An 18,712-nucleotide genomic window follows, 5' to 3' on the forward strand; every position below is an offset into this window, starting at 1 on the left:
GGTTTCTGTCCACACTCTAAAGACATATGGCTATTGTTGGTGAGTTGTGGGCATGCTTTATTGGCGCTGGAAACATGGCAACAATTGTGGGCTGCCCAGCACAATTTCTACTGATGCAAAATGTCACATTTCACTGTTTCAATGTACATATGATAAATAAAGATAATCTTTAAAATCTTTTATCTTTAGAATCTACTATATAGCAAGACTGGAGACACAAGAACCTGCAGATGGTGGAATCTGGAGTTAAAAGCAAACTGATGGATGAAAGCAATGAGTTAGGCAGCGTCTGTGGGTGGCCAAGCCGCTTCAGCTGGACTGAATGATAGAGGAGAGATAACCAGCCTGCTAGGATAGTCGAAGGCCCAATGTCTTCATCAAATATCAAAACCGTGAGCTGTTTGTCTCCCTCTCACTGTGGCAGGAGTGATACCTCTCTGTTCCTTGTTAGTGAGAGAGAGCTAGCCTGTGGTATGTCAAACTATTGAGGGTGAACAGTATTTTCTGATTGACTTTAGATCATGGTCTCTTTGGTGGTTTTGACATCCCTTGGATGGCAGGTGGTGGAGGCTGATGCTTTTTGCTGAGGCCGGAGGAGGAGAATTGATGCTTTTGCTGTTGCTTCTACATAGAGGGGGGCCTTTCGGATTCTAACATTTTCCTGTCATTCACTCTTTGGGGTTTTCCTTCTGTTTCGTGGAGAATAAACATTGCAGGTTGTATACTGTATAGTTCTCTGATATTAAATGGAACAATTCAACCATTGACCTCAAGTCCATAACCATTGGAGGTTGGAGGCTGTCTTGGTGTTGGAGGACTATGTATGTGTATAGATAGGAGGGATGAACAAGGTTTGTTTCGCTGTTGTCATTTTATTGCTTACTGTGCTCTTGTTCTGCCAAGCATTGTGGGCATTCTATATTGGCATCACAATGTGCAGCAATACTTGCCGGCTGCCCCCAGCATATCCTTGCATGTGTTGGTTGCTAACGCAAGCAACGCATTTCTCTGTACGTTTCGATGTACACATGATAAATAAATTTGAATCTTGTATCTTGAAAGTATAACGGGCTCAGGGAGAGCTAGTGCAAGAAGTGGCAGGTGGTTGGTAGATCCAGGTGAGGGGTTTGATTGGCTGATGGAGAAGGAAAGGGTAGAAATAGTGCGAGAGGCTGGAAAGTCTTGGGTGGTGACAGCAAGGTCTGCAGAACAGAATCAGAATAGGAATCAGCTTTATTATCATCGGCATGCGACGTGAAATTTGTTAATTTAGCAGCAGCAGTTTAAAGCAATACATAATCCAGCAGAGAAAAAATAATAAATAAAATAAAAAAGTAAATAAATCAATTATGTAATTGAATAGAATTTTAAAATGTGCAAAAACAGAAATGCTGTATATTTTTTTTAAAAAGTGAGGTAGTGTCCAAAGATCCAATGTCCATTTAGGAATCTGATGGCAGAGGAGAAGCTGTTCCTGAATCACTGAGTGTGTGCCTTCAGGCTTCTGTACCTCCTACCTGATGGTAACAATGAGAAAAGGACATGCCCTGGGTGCTGGAGGTCCTTAATAATAGGTGCTGCCTTTCTGAGACACCACTACCTAAAGATGTCCTGGGTACTTCGTAGGCTAGTACCCAAGATGGATCTGACTAGATTTACAACCTTCTTCAGCTTCTTTCAGTCCTGTGCAGTAGCCCCTCCATACCAGACAGTGATTCAGCCTGTCAGAATGCTCTCCACGGTATAACTATAGAAGTTTTTGAGTGTATTTGTTGACATGCCAAATCTCTTCAATCACCTAATGAAGTATAGCCACTGTCTTTCCTTCTTTAATAACTACTTCTATATGTTGGGACCAGGTTAGATCCTCAGAGATCTTGACACCTAGGAACTTGAAGCTGCTCACTCTCTCCACTTCTGATCCCTCTGTGAGGATTGGTATGTGTTCCTTCATCTTACCCTTCCTGAAGTCTGCAATCAGCTCTTTCGTCTTACGTTGAGTGCCAGGTTGTTGCTGCGGCACCACTCTACTAGTTGGCATATTTCACTCCTGTACGCCCGCTCATCACCACCTGAGATTCTATCAACAATGGTTGTATCATCAGCAAATTTATAGATGGTATTTGAACTGTGCCTAGCCACAGCCATGTGTATATAGAGATTAGAGCAGTGGGCTAGGCAGACACCCCTGATATGTACCAGTGTTGATCGTCAGCAAGGAGGATATGTTATCACCAATTCACACAGATTGTGGTCTTCTGGTTAGGAAGTCAAGGATCCAATTGCAGAGGGAGGTACAGAGGCCCAGGTTCTGCAACTTCTTAGTCAGGATTGTGGGAATGTTGGTATTAAATGCTGAGCTATAGTCAATGAAGAGCATCCTGACATAGGTGATGGTGTTGCCCAGGTGATCTAAAGCCATGTGGAGAGCCATTGAGATTGTGTCTGCCATTGACCTATTGTGGTGATAGGCAAACTGCATTGGGTCCAGGTCCTTGCTGAGGCAGGAGTTCAGTCTAGTCATGACTAACCTCTCAAAGCATTTCATCACTGTCGATGTGAGTGCTACAGGGCAATAGTCATTAGGCAGCCCACATTATTCTTCGTAGACACTGGTATAATTGTTGCCTTTTTGAAGCAAGTGGGAACTTCTGCCCATAGCAGTGAGAGGTTGAAATTGTCCTTGATTACTCCTAAGGGAATCTGTTAGGAAAGGAAGGTGGAGCATGGAATCAAATAAGAGAGGTGGGGCAGGCAAAGGGAGGAATGTGTAGGTGATGGGTAGATGGAGTAGGAGAAGGAAGAGAAAGAAATGGGGGGAGACACGCCTCGAGCTTGGGTCCGGTTTGGTGTGGTGAATCTGTGGAATTCATTGCCAAGTTATTGGGTAGATTTAAAGTGGAGACTGATAGGTTTGTTATTAGTAACAGCATCAAAAGTTATGGGGAGAAGGCAGGAGAATGGGGTTGAGTGGGAAAATAAATCAGCCATGATCAAGTGTGGAGCAGAATCAAATGGCTGAATGGCCTGAATCTGTTCCTATGTCTTATGAGGAAAAAGGGCGAGAAGGGGGGCAGGTTACCTGAAAGTGGAGAACCTTTAAAGCTACAGAGTCTCCAGCACCAGGTGAACCTCACCCTTAGCTCAGTTAAAAAAGCCATGAATCACCAGCTCCTCACTTCCAGGTGCTACTATTTCACCCCAGCAGAAACAGGGCTGTGTCCGAGTCTGCATGTTACAGGAATGTAAAATACAGCCAGCCCTTGAGCTAATGCAAGCACAGGCAAGACTCAGTTTCTCCGGCCTGACAGAACTCACGTATGTGTGTTAATACAACAGCAATGATTCCATGCATTTTATGGAACTGAAACAGTTCTTTCAGGTGAGGCAGCACTTCACCTGCAAGCCCATGAGGTATTCTACTATATCCGTGCTCCTGGGTATGGCCTCCTTTACTTTGCTGAAATCTGGCGTAGATTAGTGGACCATTTCATCGGGCACCTTTGCTTCACCCGCCACATAAGGCAGATTTCCCGGTAGCCACCCCATTTCAATTCTACTTCCCACTCCCATTCCAACATATCGGTCCAAGGTCTTCTCTACTGCCACGATGAGGCCACACTCTGCTTGGAGCAGCAACACCTCATAACCTATCTCAGTAGCCTCCAACCTGTCAGCATGGACATTGATGTCTCTAACTTGTGATAATTATTCCTCCCCCTTTTTCCCCTTCTCCATTCTGGCTCCTCTTTTGCACCATCTCTTCACATGCACAATATCTCCCTCTGATGCCCCTCTTCCTTCCCTCTCCTGACTAATTCCTTCTTCTTCAGCCCTTTACCTCTCCCACCTAATGCCTCCCAGCTTCTCACTTCATTCCCCCTCCTTACATGCTGATCTGGTCTCACCTTCCCCTTTCTCCACCTTCTTATTTGGAATTTTGTCCTCTTCCTTTCCAGTCCTGATGAAGGTTCTCAGCCGGAAACGACTACTGTTTATTCCTTTCAATAGATGTGATCAGACTTGCTGAGTTCCTCCAACATTTTGTGATCATTACTCATGGGAGTGTGACCAGTCTGTTCAAATTCCCATTGCCTGCACCCTCCCTCTTCCCAACTATTTTGACTAAGAGCCAGAAGTAGAGTGAGACTGGCAAGGGTACGGGGCAGGCTTGTTGGAGATAGAGGGCAAATCATCAGCTGCACAAGCCAAGACCTCCCCACAACTCCTCTGATTGGAGATGCCAACCTGCTGTTGAAAATGCCAGCTAAGCAGCTGCAGTAATGGAATTGTAACAAAAGTATTTTAAAATTAATTCCATGTTTTTCCTGATTCAGCAAGAGGTATTCCCAGATGTATTTGGAAACAAAGGAATCATTGTACACATGTATTAAATCACAAGAAATCACTTTATTGGAGTTACATGGAACATGCAATACAGAAAGAAAAACAACTGGTTAATGAACAGAGAACAAACTAAAATTTACCATCCAATGGTCCGGTCTGCAGAATGCTGGAGGGAACCACATACCTGAATCTTTTCATACCATCTTCTCATTCTCTCACCCTCGTGACGTCCCTATCCCTATCTTCTCCCACTCTTAGCACAAGCACGAGTTGTGATCCAGTCTAAGAGAAGATTCCCACTTGCACAAAGAAAATGTCCCTTCAAGACTCTAAGATTAACTCATACCCTAGTACTTCCTCATGATATTTCACCATTTGGTACCAGCACGATGATCTCACCTTCCCAAGACACATATATTCATCATTATCTACTCTCAAGACTGTAGACTTATACTCCTTTAACCTTTTTAATTCAATCCCACTTCTAGGCTAATACTATTTTGTTTTACAGATCTCCATTTGTTGTAGCATATATCAAAGAGGAATCACACTTAACTCTTGCCTTACATTAGGCAGCTCCTCCGTAGTCACAATCAAGGCAAGGAAAGAAAAAAAATGCACTGGGTGGGGTGCATGATGGTCCAGGATGTGTCAGCTCAGGAACTGGCAGATGGGAAACAGCAAACACTATTGTTCTCACAGAACTAGCCAGGTGAAAACTGACAGACAATGCATTCCTCTTGACAGGGAGCCTCGGGACAAGTTTATTCAAGAAGGATTTTTACAAGAGACTTTTTTGGATCTAATGCATTTCAGTTAATACTTTGTGAAGATTTAACTACTCTAAAAGAAGTAATTATTTGTAATGAGCTCATTAATGTGCCCTTGGTAGCCATACGTGCAAGTTTGCTGGTGCATGCGAAGAGGGTGCAAATGCAGGGGCTTGTGTCGTGGCTCATCCCGAGCACATGTGAGTCGGAGGACTCACTGATCTATGGGCTGTTCCCAGGAACACACATGGAGATAGACATCAGGTGTTGCTGGCAAATCTTCAACTTAGTGAGCAACACCCTTTGGTCTGCCCGATTCTTGTTGGTGTGCCACCACGTCAAGATGTCTGTGGAGGAATGCTGCTGACTGGCCTGTTCCCTGACTGCAGAAATACATGCTGAGGGACATCCTGAAGCTTGGTGCAGCCACTGCAGGGGCTTGGTGGGGGAGAACCACAGTATAGGGTTCCTCCACAATTGGATAGGGAGGGTCCAGTTTGGGTGAGGAAGCCCATCAATTATCGTAGTAGTGTCCCATCCCAGGGGAATCACATATTGTAAATGGCAACAATGGTATTGAGATTAATAAATGCAATAGAATAGTACTGACTATGAATGCAAGAATGGAAAGGCAGTGCATGGTTTATTCTTGAATATAGTTTATTTGATGTAAAAACAAGTTTGCTCTTTATATTTCCTAAAAGTGTGTTTTATATGGAAATTTATATGTACTTACACAGTAAGTAAAGTGGCCATTTTGTGGCCTTCTGCTGCTATAGCCTGTCTGCCTCAAGGTTCAGCGTGTTGTGCATTCAGGAATGTTCTTCTGCACACCATACTTGTAACACATTGGAGTTACTGTTGCCGCCTTGTCAGCTCTAATCAGTGTGTCCATTGACTTCTGACCTCAAGGCATTTTTGCCCTCAGAACTGCTATTCACTGGGTGTTCTTCACACACACTGGGTGTTGATTCTATTTTAATGCATGAAAATTCCAGGAGATCAACATTTCTGAGATATTCAAACCATCCTGCCTGGCACCAACACTCATTCCATGGTCAAAGTCACTTCCCTAGGCTGATGCTTGGTCTAAACAGCTACTGACCCTCTTGACCATGTCTGCTTGCATTTATGCATCAAATTGTTGCCAGGTGATTGGTTGATTAGATATTTGCATTAATGAGCTGGTGTACAGGTGCAGCTAATAAAGTACCCAGAGTGTATATGTGTCATATGGAGACACAGGAGACTGTAGATGCTGGAGGAACGCTAAATGGGTCAGACAGCATCAAAGAGGCTGATATACAGCGTGTATGTGTGTTTGAATGTGTAACTGAGAAGTCCTGATGCATGGTTTCAACATGAAACGTCGACATTTCCTTCCCCCACCACTGATGCTGTTTGACCCATTGAGATCCTACAGCAAAATGGTTGTCACTCCAGATTCCACCTTCTGTGTTCTCACATACAAGAAAGTGTTACTTCACATCCTCACTTTTCATTGAGGTCTTGTGTTGCCCTTGGTTGAGATTTAAGGAGGGCTATGGGATTGGTGGGAGTGGGGAAAGAGATGCAATCCCTGTCTTGGACCTGCTATCTTTAGCTGCTAATCAAATTCAAAGTTGAGTTTATTGTCATATGTGCAAGCCAATGTATAGCCATGTGCAAATAAAAACTTACTCACAGCAGCATCACAGGTACACAGCATCACATGAGCAACATTCACAAGAAAAAAAAAGAAATTAAACATAAACTCTACACAATTTTGGCAAGGAGAAGAGTTAGAACAAAAAAAATCCATTTTAGTGCAATGTGGTTTTGCTAAACTGTATGAGTTTTCCAATCACAAGGAGAAAATCTAAAAATACTGGAAATTGTGTACTGTATTAGGGTTTTGCCTGTTGGTTCAAAAACCAAATGGTTGAAGTTGCTCCTGAACATGGTGGTGAGGGACTTCAGGCTTCTGTACCTCCTGTCTGACGGTACATGTTGGAGAGGATGTGATCCAACATAACTCAAGGATAAAAACAATCTTTCACCCATCTTTATTCTTACACATTCCTGCTTCTACCCTCAATATCCAACACCACCAACATTCTACTAATGAACAACACAGGTTAGGTTTTGGTAATGGTTGTGGTAACTGACCATGTTGATTGGTGCATGGAGAAGCAACTGCAGAGTCTCTGCAAACACGAAAAAAAAAATTGGGGCTTTCCAGGTGGAAAGGCCAGCTGTGAAGGTAAGTAGAAGAGTCAGTTCAGAGAGTGGCAAGTTCAGTAAAAGGAATCACTACACAGACTGCTGCAGGGGCATATCTACGGAAAACAGCGCCTACGGCAAGCACTGAAGTTGTGCCCCTGTCCAAACATCTGACACCCATCTTTTAGATAACTTTACCATAATATCAGCTCAAAAATACAAGTCAAGCTAGTTAATCTTTTAATTAACAAATTATGGCACTACATGAAAATTATAACTGCACCTTCCTTGCTTTCACTGATGCAAATTGGTCTATGATGTGATCAAAGTCAGCTTTTTCAGTTTCTTCTCTTTCTACACTCAGCAGAGCAAGATCAGAGTCTGCCTTGACCCATGGAGGCTCTCAAATATGTAAGTATTAGTTTTAACTTGCTGAATGATCTCTCACAGCTGGCGAAGGAAACTGCGATGGCTTGCATTATCTGAATAGCAATGCGAAGATTGGGGAAGATGCTCTCATCTCCATACTGAACAATAAATTCAAGAAGCTCTTCAGGTCTTGATATTTTCATGTTGACCCGCCTTGATAGCAACATTCTGCAATCCAAAATGTCTTCATATAGCTCCTGTCCATCAACATCAGAGCTGTACAATTCTCCCAAATTTTTGCACTTCTTCTTTAGGTCGTTATTGTCAGTGCCATAACACGGTCCCTTGGATGATCTTGGAGGGCTTTCAAATCCAGGGCAGCATCGTGGAAGTTCATGCTAGGATCCTGCAGCCTCTTTTGAATACGGTCAATGCGAATGAGTACTTTGTTCCAAAATCCTATCAAAATCAGAAAATCGTAACTCAATATGCGGTTGTACAGCTGCCTTGCGTCACTTCTTGTTTCACTGGTCTCGTTTTCATTGTCTACCATGTCTTGGAGAACTTGAAGTATCTCCTCAAGGTACTTGTTGAAGGGCTTCACTGCTTCTGTCCTTGCACTCCACCTGGTTTCGGACTCCAACTTAACAACCACAGGCACGGCATTTTTGAGTTTTTCCCAGAGCTGTGTTGAACAAAAAAAAACGTAGAGAGCTTCGATGGTTCCAAAAAACATGACCAGCATTGTATCCTGCTTGGTTGCATGTACACCCACCAAGTTGAGTAGTGATTGTCCCAATTCACAAATACTGCCACGTAGTTTTTCTCACTTATTCTTTGATGAACACCACTCCTGTGTCCAGCCATCACAGCAGTGTTGTCATAGCACTGTGACTGACAATCTTGTAGCTCCATTTCATCCTTCTCTAGCTGTTCCAAGCTTACTGCTTATCTGGATAAAACCAAGGCAGGACTCTCTAACACGGACTGTTTTCCTCTCAAAATCAACTTCAATATACCTCACTACTTATGACATCTGCTCACGGTGTGCCTGATCAGGAGCTGAGTCGAACATGAGACCATAGTACTTGGCTTTATGAATGCTTCTCAGTAAACTCTGGCGAACAGTGGATGCCGTCATGTAGATAAATTCATTCTGGACACCCAGTGAAAGCTAAGACATGGATCCAGGATGACTTTCCAAATGAGTGAGGTGTTCTTTTATGACAGGATCAAAGATGGCCAATAGTATCAGTAAGTGAAGGTAATTTCCCACATTGGAGTCATCGTCTAGCTGAAGTGACTCCCTGTGTCCTCACAAAGCCAGGTTCTGAGTTGCAAGGAATTTTATGCAGTGAAGGATTCTCGTCGATATCATGCCATTCTGCTTTTCCTTCTCAATCCGTGACTGAAATACCGCATCAATAACTCCTCTGATTCCAGCTAAATTTCTTTCCATTTCTTTCCACTGTGTAAAGCATTCCCGATGATTCTTGGCATTTTCATGAACATCTGCACTTTTCTCAATCACAGCTGAGAACTGTGCAACTTGTATTTATTTTGAGATACTGTACAGTAACAGGCCCTTCCCGATCAATCAGCTCAGGCCATTAACCTACTAACCCATACCTCAGGTGGTGTGGGGTGGGATCTCAGGCTTCTGCACCTCCTGCCCCATGGTAGCTGTGAGAAGAGGGCATGGACTGAATGATGTGAATCTTTGACAATGGGGGTTGCCTTCTGGAGGCATTGTCTTGTTACCCCTTGTAATAATGATCAGTGACGGACAGAGAATCTGTAGACACAAAGTACACTGCAGATGCTGTGGTCAAATCAACATGTACAAACAAGCTGGATGAACTTAGCAGGTCGGGACTGATGAAGGGTCTCGGCCCGAGACGTTGACTGCTTGTTTCAACGGATGCTGCCCAACCTGCTGAGTTCATCCAGCTTGTTTGTACAGAGAGTCTGTAGTTACCAACAAGTAACTTTTATTGTTTCAACTAAAAGCACGTGAGTTCACGAACTGTCTGTGTGCACCCTACTAGAATTCCCTGACAGTCCATGAACAGTCAATGAAGAGAAAAGGATATTACCTGGGAAAGGAGTCTACACTGGCCAGGCGTTCCTCGTGATCCCGATCTCCATGTGTCCGTGGGGTCCTCCGTATCCACGATGGCTTGTCTCTGGCTGCTGGGAGAGTTATCGCTCCTGTGTATTTGGAGCTCATGAGTCTTGTACTGTTCCTCATCAATTGAACCATTGGATCTCCATCCCATTGGCTCAAAGTCATCTGACCTACCTAGGTCTCCTTCTTACTGGTCATCGTACAGGACTACAGCCAACATTGTTTCATGGCTCTGCCCACCCCAGCCTTGTGTATTGGTGTCTTTACACCCTGACTGGTCCAAACCAGTTCAATGAAGCAACCCAGACAGAGTCTAACAAGATTACCAATTGCAGGTCTGGCATTTTACATAACACGAGCTACTCCTCTGAGAATAGTCTCAGGTATATTGCTCTGATTAGATTGTCCCAGAGTGAGGATCAGTTCAGAGTCCATCCCTTTACATAACAAATGGCTACTTGTTTGAGAATGGTCTCAGGTTTAGCAGATCATTACCTGAAGCTACATTCAGTTGCTTTGATTAGATTATCCAAGAGCAAGAAACTATTCAGAGTCCACAAAATGGGGGAAACAAGGACAACTGGTGTGTCTGCTTCCCCTGTCCTTGATCAGACTGCAGTTTCTTCTGGCCAACAGTCTCATTTAAGTAGGGAAGGATGTGCCTGCAACATATTGGGAAGAGCCCACAATACTCTGCAGCTTCTTACACACCTGCAGAACTTACCAGATCAAGATGCAGCCAGTCAGAACACTTTCAACAGGACATCTGTCGAAGTTTGTTAGTGTTCAGTGACAAGTTGAACCTCCATAACCTAACAAATTTCAAATGGTTCTGTTTGTTATCAGAGAATGTATACAGTACACAATCTGAAGTACTTGTTGGAGCTGACATCCATGAAAAACAGAACCCCAAAAGAATGAATAACAGAAAAACATTGGAACCCAAATCCCCCTGTGCCTCCCGCAAGCAAAGCATCAACCCCCCTCTCCCCCCAAACATTTAGGCAAAAAGAGTCAGCGCCAGCAAGCAACAACAACGAACCCAAAGAGAAAGACAGTGATCTGCAGTCAACTAAAACCACTGTTTACCCGACAGTTTGGCATGCCACAAGCTCGCTTTCTCTCTCATTAACAAGAAACATTTCACAGTAAAAGGGGAGATTCAGTCACTGTAACGGTATTACAATGAGCCGTTTCGCTTTTTATTCCGAGATTCCCGACTTGAGAATCGTCAGCAAACTCTTCCCCCCCATCGCGAGAAAGACAGAGAGGGTGCGGCCACTCCATTACAGGAACCTCCGTCCATACATCCGCCGCGACGAAATCCTGCCGGTCCATCGCCCGCGACGCCTCAGTTGGAGACACCGACCCTGGAATCAGTCGCCCGCACACAGAGGCCCCACGTTCCAAGCCGCGCCTGTTGGAAAATGGTCGGCTGACGAGCTCCTGGAACGGGCACCCATCACCCGCCATTTAAAAAATCGCAGTCTGAGCGCAACTTGCAAATCAGGACTTCGATTGAACCCGAAACACATTGGAAGATGGGGGGGGGGGGGGGGGAAGAGACATCAAAGTGAGGAGTTTAAGCTGTTTCTGCAGATAAGCTCGAAGAGGCAGCAACATGGCGCCATCTTAACTCCCCCAAATTTAAGACGCTGCCTCAATTTCCTAATGATTACATTGATGTTCAGGGCTCAGGATAAGTCACCAATATGTTAACGTGCAGTGATTTAAAGCTGCTGATCCTCTCCATCGCCTATTCCCTCAATATAAACTGGAGTATGTTCTCTCTCTTTCCCCTTTCTGAAGTCAACAATCAGCTCTTCAGTTTTACTGACTCTTTTGCTGGGCCTAAGTAACAAATTAACATGGATGGTGGATTGCTTAGTAAACACAAAAAAAATCCATGAGCTGAGGTAAACAAGTAACTTTCAAGTTGCCAAGGCACTACAGGTGCACTGCTTCCTGTAATGGAGCTGAGTCATGACTTACCTGCAGGAACTGAAGGAAGCTGTTCCAGATGCTGGTGATTGAATGATTGGTGAGCCATGTGGCAAAACAAAGGATAAGGAAGTTTCAGAAAAAGATGACAATGAGGGAAAGGTTTTTACACAGAGCATGGTTCATTTCTGAATCAGGTTGACATAAATATGAGAATAGTACAAAGGTAGGTGGTGTTGAGGAAGCAGGGAGTCTGCAGGAGGCCTTTGGCAGATGAAGAAAATGTACAAGGAAGAGGTGTATGGCCATGCACTTGGGTAGAAGAAATAAAGGCGTAGACTATTTTCTAAAAGGGGAGCTGATTCAGAAGTCAGAGATACTAAGGGATTTGCGAGTCCCTAAAAGTTAACTTGCACGTTGAGTCAGTGGTGAAGAAGGTAAATGCAACGTTACTATTCATTTTGAGAGAATTAAAATATAAAAGCAAGGATGTAATGCTGAGGCTTCATGAGGCTTTGGTTGGACTGAATTTGGAGTATTGTGAGCAGCTTTGGGCCACCTATCAAAAAAAATGTGCTGGCAATGGAGAGGGTCCAGAGGAGATTTGCCAGAATGATCCTGGGAATGAGAGGGTTAATGTATGAGGCAAATTTGATGGTTCTGGACCTGTACCATTTGGAGTTTTGAAGAATGAAGGGGGGGGGGGTATCTCACTGAAAACTACCAAATATTGAAAGGCTTAGACTGAGTGGATGTGGATGGATGTTTCCAGTAGAGAGAGAGTCTAGGACTTGAGGGCACAGTCTCAGAATAGAAGGATACCCCTTAAAAACAGAGATAATGAGGAACTTGTTTAGCCAGAGTGTGGTGAATCTGGCTGTGGAGTTCAAGCTATTGGGTATATTTAAAGCAGAAATTGATAGGTTCATAATTACTAATGGCATCAAAGGTAATGGAGAAGGCAGGGGAATAGGGTTCAAAGGGAAAATAAATCAGCCATGATCAAATGGCAAAGCAGACTGCGAGTTGTTTTGAAGAAATTGACTGAAGTTTTGGCCTGATTACTTAAAGAAGGTTTATACTTGTGTTGGTGCCAGTTCGGGGAAGATTTACCACCAAAGAAGATAAATACCTCTTTCTTTCTGGGTTAAAAGGGTGACCCCTTTTTAAGATACTACGTCCCATTTCTGGATATCCCCAGCACCCGATTTTAATTATTTCAATAATGTACAACTCTTATTTTTGCCAAAGGTTAACTTCCCAATCTGCTCAGTATGTATGCAACAATATATAATATGTGTGCATCTGCATGTGTATATGTCTGTCTGTATTTGTGTGTGCATGTTTGTGAGAATATTTGTACTGGTCTCCATACATGGGTGCAAATGTGTGTATATGTTTGTATTTGTGTGTCTATGCACGAGTGTGTTGTGTGAGGGAATATTTTTACATGTCTCTATGTATTTGTTTGCATTTGTACTTTTCCATGCCTTTGTGTATGTGTGTAAGACTGTGTGTGTGTGCACAGTTTTTCCCGATGGAGTCAGGGAAGCTGTTAGGGAGCTGGTCACTTTGCAGGACCCAACACGTTCAGCTAACAGACACTGAGAAAGATGGCAGAACTCCTGGTTCTTATCACCCCATCCATGTGAAGAGTGGAAGGAATGCACAGACCTGTCGGCACACCTTCTGAGTAACCGCAGGGGCGAACTCACATTCCAAACACGCCTTGGCAACACCTTGGAACTGAAACACAGACAACACAAAGCAAGAGGCTCCGATCAGCAGCACCTAAACCTCACCCTAACTGGGTATTGGTCGGGAAAATAATTCAAAGATTATACCTGAGAGGCATGATTTTATATCTCTCACCATCAGACACATACATTAAAGTTATTCATCAAGTCTTGCTCTAAAAGGTAAAACACAGGTTTGTCATAGCAAGTTATTAATTTGCTTTTTTTTTGGCCCTGCAGTGTTTCAACAAAACCAGTAATAGTTGTAGGGTAGGGAGCTGCACGTAGTCAGAGGAGCAGGGTAGAAGAGAGGGGTGAAGCAATACAACTGGATATCTCACCAAACAGGTACCTTTTCAGAAAATGGTGAACATGTATCAGGAAGTAGCCAGGACAGTGATGCTTTGTTCATCGAATGGACAGGGAACCTACCGCCATCATCAGTTTCCATTCAGGGTACAAGTGTAATGGATTGTAAGAGACTGTGGAATGAAGTGGGAGAGAGAGAGAAGGGTAGAAATAGAGAGACAGGAGAGTGAGACAAGGAGAGGAAAAAGAAGTAAAGGAAGGAAGAGAGAGGGAAGGGAAGTCAGATAGCGTGAGAGAGAAGGGAAGGAGGGAAAGTTATAAAAGGTAAAATGGAGAGAGTAAAAGGTTAAGGAGAAGAGCGAGAGAGAAAGGGTAGAAGGGAAGAAGCGAGAGAAAGAGGTAGAGTGGAGAGAGAGGGTGCAAAAAAAGTAAAAAAGAGAGAGCAGATGGTAAACTGGGGAGAGTGTGACAGAGAGAAATGGAAAGAAAAGGATTAAGAGAAGAGAGAGAGAAAGAGGGAGGGGTGGGGCTTTGGTACTGAAACCTGTTGATCCTCAATATTATAGTCTCTTTGTTTTGCTCTCTCTCCCCCAACTCCATCCCCAATGATACAAACTGATTACCAGCAAGGTGAGAGAAACCTCAGGTCCGCCTGTATTTGCCCATCTCCCAGCAGCAGGAGACCCAGTGGCACAGCTACTAGAACCACTGCCACATAGTTCCAGTGACACAAATTCAATCCTGAACTCTGGTGCTGTCTGTGTGGAGTTTGCATGTTCTTCCTGTGACCATGTGGGTTTCATCCCACAACCCAAAGATCTGCAGATTAGTAGGTTAATTGGGCACTATATAAGGGGCCCTCTAAGCTAAGTGAGGGGTAGAGCCTAGGAAAATAATAAATGGGATTAATGTAAATTAGTTGTTGATGGTCAGTGTGGACTCGATGGACTGAAGGGCCTTTTTCCATGTTGTCTAACTCTATGATGAGCATAGTTGACAAATACATGGCTGGGGCCAGGGGTCTGAGCAACAGGACACTCAGGTGAAATCTAGTCAAAAGATGCATGGCAGAATTCTACATGTAACACTACCTCCACCTTCTTCTCCTAGTGTGTGAGATGGTGTAGTATCTCTGCTGTTTAAAAAATAAATGAGACAGTGAACTCAAGGTAAGATTATTTGGTAGTATGTTATTAAGGCACGTTAAGAAGTGTACATATCTTTGCAGGTCTTTTTGAACATCGAAAGGATGTGCCTTTAGTACAGAGATGAGGAGGAATTTCTTTAGCCAGAGGATAGTGAATTTGAGGAATTCATTCCAACAGACAGCTGTAGAGGCCAAGTCACTGGGTATATTTAAAGTGGAGATTTATAGGTTCTTGATTAGTAAGTACATCAAATATGATAGAGAGAAGGCAGGAGAATGGAGTTGAGAGGAATAATAAATCAGCCATCTTGAAATGGCAGAGAAGGCTAAATGGGCTGAATGGTCTAATTCTACTCCCATGTCTTGCTGGTCTGTTTCCATTAACTATATGATTGCCCAGCTCTCATCCCCACCTTGTTTCAAACATGGCCATAAAAAGAAACAGTATTGAGGAGGTGAGGTGAGTGTGACTATCCTTGATATTGAAGACAACATTTGGCAAGTGTAGCACCAACATGCCCTTAAGTCAAAGGGAAAACTTTCTATTGGTCGAGGTCATTCCTTGCACATAGCAAGATAGTTGTAGTTGTTGGAAGTTAATCAACCCAATCCTATGATGTCACTGCATGGTGTCCTTGGCCAAACAGTCAACAAGTGAAACAGCCCACACCTGTGTACAATGAAGATGAAGACAACATCCGGTCAAAGCATGATAAATGGAAAGTAACAAGAGCCAGGCAATCACCATCTCCAGTAAGAAGACACAGACAAAATCAAAAGTCAATTATTTTATTTTTTCATTCAGAGATACAACATGGTCACAAGTCCTTTTGGCCCAATAAGGCTGTGCTTCCCACTTACACCCATGTGACCGTTAACCTACTAACCTGTACATCTTTGGAATATGGGAGGAAACCAGAACACTCAAAGGAAACCCACATGGTCATGGGGAGAACATACAATCTCCTTACAGAAATTGAATGCGAGTTGCTGGCTCTGTAAAGTGACGTGCCACCCTCCACAGATTTCAGTGAATAACACCCCCCAACACTATGCATAATTAAATTACTGGGATATATACTGTATCAAATAATTAACAAATACTTTGAAACATTTTGCTACTATTACTACTAAAAGAAAAATGCATTAACATGAATAAGAAATTTGCACAAAGCTGGATTTCCGTGAGTTACATCCTGTAAGTTTGTTCTCCTAGCCTTTTTCTCAGTCAGGTTTACCAGCTTTCACATCCCTAGGTTCACCCAGCCTTTTCAAAGGTAGATGGCTCCACTATTTACACTCAGTAGTGTATAGCTGTACACCTACTCGTTAATATCTAATTAGCCAATCATGTGGCAGCAACTCAATGCATAAAAGCATGCAGACATGGTCAAGCGGTTCAGTTGGTGTTCAGACCGAACAGCAGAATGTGGAAGAAATGTGATCTAAGTAACCTCCACCATGGAATGATTGTTGGTGCAAGACAGGTTGGCTTGCAAATTTCAGAAACTGCTGAACTCCTGAGATTTTCATACACAACAGTCTCTGGAACTTTCAAAGGATAGTGAAAAAAGCAAAAACCATGCAGTGCTGTGCAGGTGAATGTTTCTGAGTGTCTACATGTTGAAGTGGATAGGCTACAGCAGCAGAAGACCACAACACATACTTAGTGGCCACTGAGTGGACTTGTGTGTGCTTGAGCCATTCCTGGGCTTCCTGGACAAGTCTCAAGCTCTACTCATAAGCACAAGAGATCCTGCAGATGCTGGAAATCCACAGTACCACCTACTGGAGGAACTCAGCAGGTCAGGCAGCATGAAAGGTCTCAACCCACATTGCCAACAGTTCATTCATTTCCGTAGATGCTGCCTGATCTGCTGAGTTCCTCCAGCTTTTTGTGTGTGTTACTCATGTTCTACTCTACCTGTTTGTCATCCTCTGATTCATGGCCCTTACTGAAAGGGCCAGTCCCTGCACTTTGGTGTGGTTTGGCAGCTGTGTGGAGCTAATCTTGTCTGCAGCTGGTGCTTGTGAGTTGGAACATGATGTCATTAGCGGATTTACAAGTCAAATCACACCATGTTTAATCATGTCCTGACTGCGACAAACATCAAATGTACAGAAGCAAATTCAGCAGAACCTCTTTGATTAAATTAAACATTTTCTTTAGCAAGATCACATAACTAATTATTAAACAAACAAACCTTCCATTTTTAGGGGATGAGATCATACAGTACACCTGGTAAGTTTTCCCCTCACAGTAGTAAAATAGTAATACAGTACTACAATACAGAAGGAGGATATTTGGCCCATCAAGCCACTTCCAGCACTGCACTCCCCTTTCCTTGTTTCCCCGTAGCTGTGCAACTTATGTTCTCCCATGCGTCCATCAATTTGCCTTTGATTCCATTAGCCCTCACCTCCACATTGTGACCATTTTGCAGTATTAACATTACCTGTGAGTCGTCTTTGAGGTTTGGGAGGAAACCCGGAGGAGACCCACATAGTCACAGGGAGAACTTGCAAACTCAACACTTTAGGTCAGGATTGAACCTGCTTCTGTCAGTGACACCCCTCTAACCAGGTGCATGAATTGGCAAGACCAGAGTTCAATGCCTAGTGTTTGTGGTCCTCTTTCATCATTATTGGCGAGTCCTTGGGCCACTATCAAAGACTGAAGCCCAAAAGTCAATCAGAAGTAAGTGCGTGTGTGTGTGTACACCTACGTACGTGCACACATGGATGTATGCACATGTGTGTATAAGGCATGTATCCATGTCCAAGATCTGTACCAACCTACTGCATGAGTTTGGTATCTATCAGAGTCCAGTATACATGTGTGTACCTGATCTGTATGTGTCTGAGCTGTGCAGGTTCACCATGTTAGGATGAAACCCGGAGGTGGAATCTGAAGTTGAGACCCAGTGGCCAAAGCACCAGGTCTGCCAATTTCTGAGCGTCCACTGGGAAAGTTGAAGGCTCAATATTTGCAAATCTACGACTCCACTGGAGGTTGGAGGCCAAAGAATACTTTGATATCTGCAAAACCTCAAGTCCTGGTGTTTGAAGACTGTCCATGTTCATGGGTGGGAAGGAGGAAAGGGGTTTGTTTTTCTGTTGTTGAATTGTAACTTGTTATGTTCTGTATTGTTGTCTTCCATGTTGTTCTACTGAACATGGTGGGTGTGAAAAGTTGGTGCTGAAATGTGTGGCAACACTTGTGGGCTGCCCCCCAGCACGTCTTTGGTTGTTAATGCAAACGACGCATTTCACTGTATGTTTTCACGTGCACATGACAAATAAACCTAAATCTGAACCTGGGGTTGCAAGACAGTAACTCTAACACAACACCACCATGTCAGGCATCTGGAAGGAGGTCGTTCGACCTGTGCAGCCCCTCTCCTCCCCCCCACCCGCCTACACACAGACTGTCCTCCAACACCAGGTCAGGCTCCAGGTGTTGGCCATCAAGCTTTGCCTTCCAGCCTTCCATTCGATCTTTGGTATTGACCCCTGGATGGGATCCCGAAATCCAGGCTTGCAGACCAGCCCTCATGCTTCTGTCTGGCATGGATGTCTGATCACAGGACTCACTGACCTGGGGCAGCCCAGCATCCATAGATGTCCTTCATCACCTGTCCACGTCACTGGACTTCAATCACAGCACAGAGGCCTGACCTCTAACACCCCCACATCTCTGTCCTTAAACCCTAACCTGACCCGTAACTCCTCCCTCTGTCTTCAAAACCATCCCTATGAACCT

Source organism: Hemitrygon akajei, chromosome 16, assembly GCF_048418815.1.
Source record: "Hemitrygon akajei chromosome 16, sHemAka1.3, whole genome shotgun sequence".
Taxonomy (NCBI): domain Eukaryota; kingdom Metazoa; phylum Chordata; class Chondrichthyes; order Myliobatiformes; family Dasyatidae; genus Hemitrygon; species Hemitrygon akajei.